Genomic DNA, 9032 nt, shown 5'->3' on the forward strand with positions numbered 1-9032 from the left:
TCCCCAGCTGCACCCCTCCGGTTCACTCCCTTCATTTCAGCCTGACCTTCTTAGCAGGGCCCTGGTACAATCTGGACAAGGAAGAAAGGAAAGAAGAAAAGAGAAAGAGAAGGATGGAAGGAAAGAAGAAGGGAGGGAGGAAGGCGAAAGAAAGAGGGAGAAAGGAAGAAAGAAGGAAGAAACAGAAAGAAAGAATCCCCCAAAACTATCCCCACCCCAAGCAAGGATGAAGGGGAACCAGCAGCCCTCAAATGCCACAGAAAACAGAGCCAGGCGCGCTAGGCAGGGTAAAATAAGGTGGGAAGATGAGCCTGGCTGAAATGGCAGGAAAGAAGCCAAGCTGGGCTTGCTGTCGCAAGGGGCAGCTATTCCTTAATTACGGTAATAGGTTGTAATGGACCTAATTCCCAATGTCAAGCTTTGGGACGTACAGAATAGCCCTGATTGTTGGTCTGGTGGGATGGGACATCCCTGGCCATTCTCCCTCTTCTTTTCCCCTCCTCCTCCTCCCCCTTTTGCTCCTCCTCCTCCTCTTCTTCCTGCTCCCCGCCGCCACTGCCTGAGGTTGACATCTGAAGGGCGTGGCGGGACCCTTTTGTCAGGTCTGCCAGGCCTCCAGGAGCAGCCGAGGAAGACAGGTAGCAGCGCACCAGGATTCTCTAATGAAGATGAGAAGAAGAGGGCCTGACAGTTTTGGCAGCTGCTGCATCGGGGGCCATGCTAATTTCTTGCCGGGAGAAAAAGCAGTGATGGATCCCCCCAAAATCTTGACCATACATCCCATTAGCCTCTGTCGGTGACAGTGGAAGAAAGAGACTAAAACGGGGAGAGGGAAGAGGAGGGAGGAGTGGGGGGGGGAGAATGAATGGTGGAAATCAGTCAGAAGCGCCACAAGGAAACCCGAAGCCTCTCTTCAAAAGTGTCACACACCCCATATGCTACTGTTAAATTAACTTCCTGACAAAGGAGTTGTTGGCGAGATTTTTGGATGGAGCATCTGAAAATTAAGAGGGGATGTGTGTTTCCAATTGATCACCTCTTCCCTCCTCTTTTTACATATGAAACGAACAGACTCCTGGAAAAACAAAGTGGGCATCTAATGCTCAGGAAAAATAGCATTCAGCCCTTAATTGTCCTTTTCTAAGGCAAGGGATGAACCCCAGTGCTAGTTAGTAAAGGCCTTTTGTCTTAACTAGTGCTGGAATCCTAGAAATGAGTATGCACAATAACTATGGGGACAATGGAGATGTGCTTTCATTCATTTTGAGGTAATTTGGGCAAGCTTGTCCAGCAGAAGTTTTTCTTTCTGACATTGGTGTGTTTTTGACTCGCAGGAATATTTTATTATTGGAAACCCATATTTTTTTTTGCATCAGGTTGTTTTCTCTGATGAGCTTGATTTCAGTCACAAAAGATTTGGATCAGTGTTTGTTTTAGTCGTGGGTACCTAACTTATAAAGCAGTGTTTCTCAACCTTGGCAACTTGAAGATGTCCGGACTTCAACTCCCAGAATTCTGGGAGTTGAAGTCCGGACATCTTCAAGCTGCCAAGGTTGAGAAACACTGATATAAAGTCATCTTCTTGTTTTTTTAAAAAAAATATTCTTTTTGGATAGTCTCAGTGTCTAATTGCCTAGTAGGTTATGTTTCATCTCTTGTTATTAACACTTTTTAATAGCCAAATGTGCAGTTATTCTTTTTTTTCTTCCTTTTCAGCTTGAAGCCTGTAATATTTTAAGCAGAAGGATGGTTAATAGCAACATGACTGAGTTTGGTGACAACACTAAATTATTTTCCATCTTCTAAAGATGATTTCCTACAACATTACTTATACTAAATGTACCTTATTTACTGCACAATAATACACACCATTACTATATCAAACACTGGGAGATATTCCTACCAAATTTTTGATTTGGCTGTTTTGGTTGCCCCCCCCCACCTCACTTCAGTTAAAAGGCTCAGCCTAGAATAGCAAAATAATTAAAAGAAATGGCATGTAGAATTTTGTTTCCTTCACAGGTCCATCTACTTTCTTCTAAAGCTTTTAAGCCTTTGGTAAGATAGCTCCATCTATTCTTACCTACTTGGCAGGCCAAAGAAACCAGGGAAATAAGATGTTGCACATGAAGTTGAATTGGGAAAAAATATGTTGGAGCCTCACATCGCATGGTGTACATAACACAGAGATGAAAATAAGTGAAATACAAGGAGGAGGATTCATATCTCCCCTAGAAAGTCCTTTTAAGCTTCCTTGGTGAAAGCCACTTTATTCTTCGAAACCTTACCAGCATATACACAACTAAATCCATCCATCAAGCTTCTTATTACACCAGTTTGTATTGCCTTCTCTTACTTACAGTTCCTGTACTATCAGTGGGTATAAGCATGATTTTGCTGTACAAAAACAAACGGCATTTGCAATATGACACTGCTACCATATGACAAGGGCTACAGTTCATCTTGAAAAACCTGCAAAATATGGATGACTCTTGCTTTTTTAAATAAAAGGCCAAGACCAGGGAATCATGCCTCTACCATGAAGCAAAAACCCAGGTGTGCATTTCACTATGAATTGAACAGTGCAGATCGGGCAAAAAAAAATATTGTTGACACATCCCCTAAAAATACAAATGACCTCCTGTTCGGACAAATTAAAAAAAAAAAAACTGTTTGGAGAGGATAAAGTAGGGAGAGCTTCTGCACAGTTGTCAGCTGTGTGGGTTTTTTTTATTATTAAAGGAAAGGAAAACAAAAGGGCCTGTCTCCATTTTTTTTAGTTGACAAATAGTATTGTGAAGAATGCTTGGGAAGGCAGAGGGAAAGGGTTACCTTGACAGACAAGGAGTACAATTATCACAATATGATGAAAGAGTTTCCGTGAGGGTGTACCACACTGTTAATTACTGTCCTTTTTCTATAGGCTTCTAATGTGAGGAAAAATACGCAATGACAAGTGTGGAAAAGAGCAGGCACTAAATTACTGTCAGAAAAATAAACGGAGTTGCGTGCTGCTGCACAGTGATTTACGGGGGCAATTAGCCACCACCCCACCGAGCTGCTGAGGACAGCACTGCTGCCTGTGGAAGTGTCAGGAAGGGAGAGGAGGACTTGGTACTTTTTCCAACAACTTGGAAAAACAAGGAGTGTGATGATGGTTGCAGGACTTCACCTCTAACTAACGCACGAGCCTTTCTTCCTGCTTTTCTGTCCTTGAAGGTGATGAGAGAAATGTCCTTCTGGGTTCGGCTCCAAGTGGGGGAAAAGACACTGGAGACATGGAGGCTGCTTGGAAAGATGGTTTATTGGTGGACAGGGCCACATGGCTTGAGTCCTGAACAGAAAAAGTGATCTCATGCTTCAATGTTGGTGGAGAAGAAGAGAAGGGCTGAGGGAGGGGCTTGCTAGGCTTTTTATAGCAATAGCAATAGCAGTAGACTTATATACCGCTTCATAGGCCTTTCAGGCCTCTCTAAGCGGTTTACAGAGAGTCAGCATATTGCCCCCAACAATCTGGGTCCTCATTTTACCCACCTCGGAAGGATGGAAGGCTGAGTCAACCCTGAGCCGGTGAGATTTGAACCGCTGACCTGCTGATCTAGCAGTAGCCTGCAGTGCTGCATTTAACCACTGCGCCACCTTGGCTCTTATAACCTGTTTAGTCCCACCTCTCTGTTTCCTGTTCCTGTGTAAGAAATGTATTCTGATTGGTTGTCAGACTCCCATGGGGCCATGCAGGGGCTACTCTCTAGGGCTGTGTTTTGAATCCAGGTATGGATGAGCTCTCAGATGCCATGTGGTCAGTTGAGTAAAGTTCCTTAATCCCTTTCCCCTGAGGCTGCAGTGGAGAAGTCTTTATTATGTAAAAGGGACTAGCCTGGCCTTCTCAATGGTCCATTAACAGTGGGGATGGGCAGGAAGCTACAGGCAACTATTCTGTCTTTTAAAACATGTTTTTTTTTTCCTTTTCATATCCAGATAAATATTCTGCCTTTTCAATCCTTCCTAGGATATTTCATTTTTCTGGGAGAGGGCTGGATGATAACTTCCCACAAAGGGAGAAGCAAAGATTGAGACACCTGCAGTAGTTTCTATCTAGATCCCAAACATTATTTCATTTGCTATGCAAAGAATTGAAATAGATTAAGTGGGGTGCATAGCATAGTCACCCTTGCTGGCCTGTTTTTATCACTGGTGAATAAAATAAATAAATAAATAAATAGTTAAATTGGGACTAGAGAGATCATTTATCCTAACTGATGATCTTCCTAGGTAAATTGAAATGTTCTGCTCTAAAGTTGGAAGTTCCTTTCTTAAACAATATATGACTTGTTAGAAAAACTTTTCTAAATATTCTGCATGCTGTTAGTCTCTGACACAATAGCACATATTTTTAAATGGATTGGAAATGGAAGCACAGGTTCCTGCGGGCAAGACCAAGGACCTAAATCGCAAACAATTTAAAAGATGGCAACACAGCTGATTTAATAGCAAGCCAATAGCTTATTGACTGTTCAAACTGTTTTCTTGATTTTTGGCCTACTCACTACAATAACAAATAAACAAAACCTAAAGTAAACTCTTTAAAAGAGTCCTTTCTAAAGTCTACTAAGAACTTAAAAAAATATTAGAATAAAACAGATTAATTAAGAGTTTGAAAGGAACTTTGGTTGGTGAGTAGAGAATATCTAGGTAGCTTTGATATATATATATATATATATATATATATATATATATATATATATATATATGTGTGTGTGTGTGTGTGTGTGTGTGTGTGTGTGTGTGTGTGTGTGTGTGTGTGTGTGTGTGTGTGTGTGTGTGTGTGTGTGTGTGTGTGTGTTTGTGTTTTAATTTGTGCTGATAAATAAATAAAGGGAGACTAGTATAGATCTATTTCAAGCTATTTAGCTCTCATCAGCTAGCCATACCCTTACTGGGATTTGAACCTGGGCTATATGGCATACTAGGCACACCAGGCAGAGATCTTAGCCATTAGGCCACAGGCTCTTATCCGTTATCAGCGAAGCCAGGGTGAAAAGTATCTATTAGATTTTTACAACCCCTGGTAAGCCCCAATTATGGGAGGAAGCTAACTGCTTCCATCATCTGTCAATCGGCTCGTCACAAGAGTCCATCACGACAGAAACCCAATATTTTTACTGTTGCCTTTGTTATATTTGTGTTTTGTTTTTATATATATATATATATATATATATATGCCAAAGGACAGCATAAACACATAGCACACGACTCATACTTTAGTGCTAAAATACATTTTACATGTTGAATATTTTTGCATGTTTTCTGTTATTTATTATAAGTACAATAGGTTCACAATGATTTAATGATATTTTTTGCCATTAGAGTGTTGACTCCTTTGCTGTTCACTCTAGCAAGGATCACTTTTTTTCAAATATTTTGCATTGTTTGTTTATTTAATGCTATTTTGTACCTTTCTGGACTGGAGGAACACCGTTTCTGTTGCCATGTGTTTCTGCACCCACCTGTCCCCCTGGGCGTCCTTCTCCGATGTGAAGAGTCTGCAGATCTGTTTATCATTAAAGCCAATGTAGTTTTGCAGGTGCAGGAGATGATTAAAGAGAGCATAAAATAAAGGTTAAATGAAAAATATTCTCCAAGAGGAGAGGTTTGAAAGTAACTTTTGATTAAGAGAGCAATTCCACCAGAAAATGTAGAGCAAATACATTGTGAAGAAAAAGGACTGATGAAAGCAAAGGTTTGTATGGTTGGACAACTATGAATATCCATTGAAATGCTCACAAGCATTTTAGGCCACAGTATAAAATCCAGGTAGAGTTCACCCTGTATATTGAAACTGTGTAAAAAATGGTTTTGTAAATGATTCTATTTGAAAAGTTATCTTATATATGGGAATTATCTTGGAAGCTTTGGAACAGTCCCAAAGCCCAGGCCAATGAATTCATTTCACAAGTTTGGCTTCCTTTACGTAGAGGTTTTGAAATATATAGGTATTATTTAGCCAGATCTGTACGTTAACCGTGAAATATTAGTGGCAGTTTTGTCGTTAACTTTTATATATGGCATGCCACATTAGTAACTCAGTACCTCTCAGTTTTCAAGTCTTGATTTTACACCTTATCCTTGTTAATAAAATATGAAAGTAATTGTGGAACCCTACAAAGGAAGTCATTTCTGTGTTTGTATATGCATTTCCCAAGTGCCCCATGAAGGTGAAAGAGCAATGAAGTTCGTTCACTTCAGTTCCACACCATGCTCGGTGATGTGACTTGCAGCCATCATCTGAACATTTATAAATGTCACACGTGATCCAATGGTGAAGGTATTGCCTTACAGTGATTTTCCCCTTAGCAGAATCTGGTTAAGGCGCAGTGCTTCTATGAATCAAGTTCTTCTGTTTTCTCTGAGAATTATGACATTTGAACAAGAAACATTAGTTTAGAAGAATGAGTTGGAGCAAAAAAAATAAAACACATGCCATGCCTGCAGAAAAAGAATGGATCCTGTTGTGTTTTATATATTTCCTTCAACTAAAATAAGCAATTGAGGCCACATCGTTATGAAATGAGTGAAGACACTAATTACAGATTCAGGATCTATGTCAAAACATAGTTTAAGGTGTTTCTTTAAATGAGAAAGCAACTTTAGAGAGCTTATCTTAGCTGACCATTCACCAAAATTGGTCCTGGCATCCAGAAAAAAAGCCTGGCTGTTTCAGAGCAAATGCAATTTGGGTTTGCAATACATATGCAATACACACAAAAAAAGTGCTAAAAAATTAGAGAGGGATAACAAAAGACATTGTCCCTGGTCTGGAGGTTAAAAATGGTGGTGTAGATCAGGTGCCAACTCAATTTCATTGAGGGCTGCATCAGGGTTGGGTTTGACCTTGGGGAGCTGAATAGGCAGGGTAGGGTGGGCATGGCCAGCTCAAGGGGAATCTCGACCCCGTCGAGATTCGCACCCTCACCACCGTCCAGACCTTCCGCATAGCCCTTAAGACCTGGCTATCCCATCAGGCCTGGGGATAGGTTCCCAATTTACCCGCCCGAGTGTTGACTGTTGAATGCAAGTTGTGTCTTATCATTTTATTTTGTTCACATATTGTTTGTTTTTGTATTGCACCCCCTTCCCTACGATTGTAAGCCACCCTGAGTCCCCTCAGGGAAAAGGGCAGCCTATAAATCCTAATAAAATGAAATGAAAAATGAAAAAAAGGTCCTGTAGCCCTTTGCCAGCAAATCGAGCCTGGGAGGGCCACACGCATTTTCAGCTGTGATGGCCTCCTGTTTTTGCTGGCAGAGGCACCATGGGCCGGGCCTTTGCTGTTTACAGGGTGGCAGTGGCCTCACAGGCCAGATCTAAGCACCTTGCAGCCATATCTGGCCCGCGGGCCTTGAGATTGACAACTCTGTTCTAGATACTCTCCCATATCATCTTTCACATCTCACTGAACTAGTCTGATACCAAATCTTTCCAACATAAGAGAAGGCTTGGTTTTCCTATCTAATGATTACTAGTGAGATAGGTAAAGGAAGTTGGACAATATTGTTAGCTTACAAAGGACACATCCATCAGCCAGCTATCCTACATGGTGCCTGGCACACCTAGATAGCAAGCATCTATCCTCCTAAGGAGGTACATTGGCTGGGCAAGCCAACTCATCAAAGCAGCTGCTGACAGCATGTCTTAAGCGTCAGTGGCAGAAGCAAGGTGGTAAAAATATGAGTCCCAGGCCTCATTGATAAAGAGACGAGCAAAAAAAAAGGGGGGGGAGGGAGGTGGAAATGGGAAAAGGCAACTTGCTAGTAATTTGGGAATGAAGACAATGTAGATGGACATGATGGCATCTCATATGTTTCTTACGAATATTTTTCCCCATGTTAAAAATAGCTGCTGAATGGGACAGATAATTATCGGTTGGCGACTAAAATTAGGACTAGCAACTCTGTTGTAAAACAAAATGAAAACAAAGCGGTATATAAGTCAAATAAATAAATAAATAAATAAATAAATAAATAAATAAAATGGTTGCTATAAGTCTAATAAATAAATAAATAAATAAATAAATAAATAAATAAATAAATAAATAAATAAATAAATAAATAAATAAATAAATAATAAATAAAATGGTTGCTAACCGAAACGTCACATTTTACAATTTTACATCATATTTTCTTTTTCTTTTTTCTTTTACAGATCTATGAAGGTTGTAAAGAGGACTGATTGCAATATTACTCTGACATTGGCATCAGGACTCTGAATGTTGCTAAACAAGGACTGCCTATACCAGTGATGGTGAATGTTTTTCTGCTTGGGTGCCAAAAGGACACGTACATGTGCATGATATTGAGTGCGTGTGTGCCTACACCCATAATGCAATGACCTCCCCCTCCGCGCATGTATGCACAACCCCCCTGTGCTCCCCCCTCCTTTGGGCCATTTTTCACCCTCCCCAGGTGTTTCTGAACTTCCGGTAGGCCCGGATCCACAGGCTCCGAAGGCTTTCCTGAAGCCTGGGGAGGGTGAAAACTGCCTCCCCCACCCTCCAGAAGGCCGAAAATCAGTTGGCCAGCACACTGGTGGAGACATAGGGCAATATCTTGCATGCCCTCACCTGTGGCCTGCGTGCCAGAGGTTGGCCACCATGGGCCTACATTGACATTTGAGAAGATCAGGCAAGCTAAGGGACTATCATTTTGTAACTGAAACATAATTTCCCATTAATACTACTCAGGAACGAGTCTTAAGAGGTAGGCTGTGAACACCTTCAGAATTATGTAGAAGCCCACATGAATTTGTTAAGAATGAATATTTAGACTAATGTTGGTCTTTCTGTTGTTGGTTGGTTCCTACCATAATGATTTGTAAAAATGCTTTGGGTATAACTTGCTTTGATTTCAGTAGGTTTGACAAAACTCTCCGCCATCACTAAATTGGTTGAATGAAGGATAGATAATAATACTGTCAAATGAATTTGCAGCTGGAGGGAAAAGTGAATTTGAGATATGTTCATTGATGATCTGTCA

This window comes from Thamnophis sirtalis, unplaced genomic scaffold (genome assembly GCF_051295495.1).
Source record: "Thamnophis sirtalis isolate CommonGarterSnake01/CBP01778 unplaced genomic scaffold, rThaSir2_p1.2 scaffold_7, whole genome shotgun sequence".
In the NCBI taxonomy this organism is placed as follows: domain Eukaryota; kingdom Metazoa; phylum Chordata; class Lepidosauria; order Squamata; family Natricidae; genus Thamnophis; species Thamnophis sirtalis.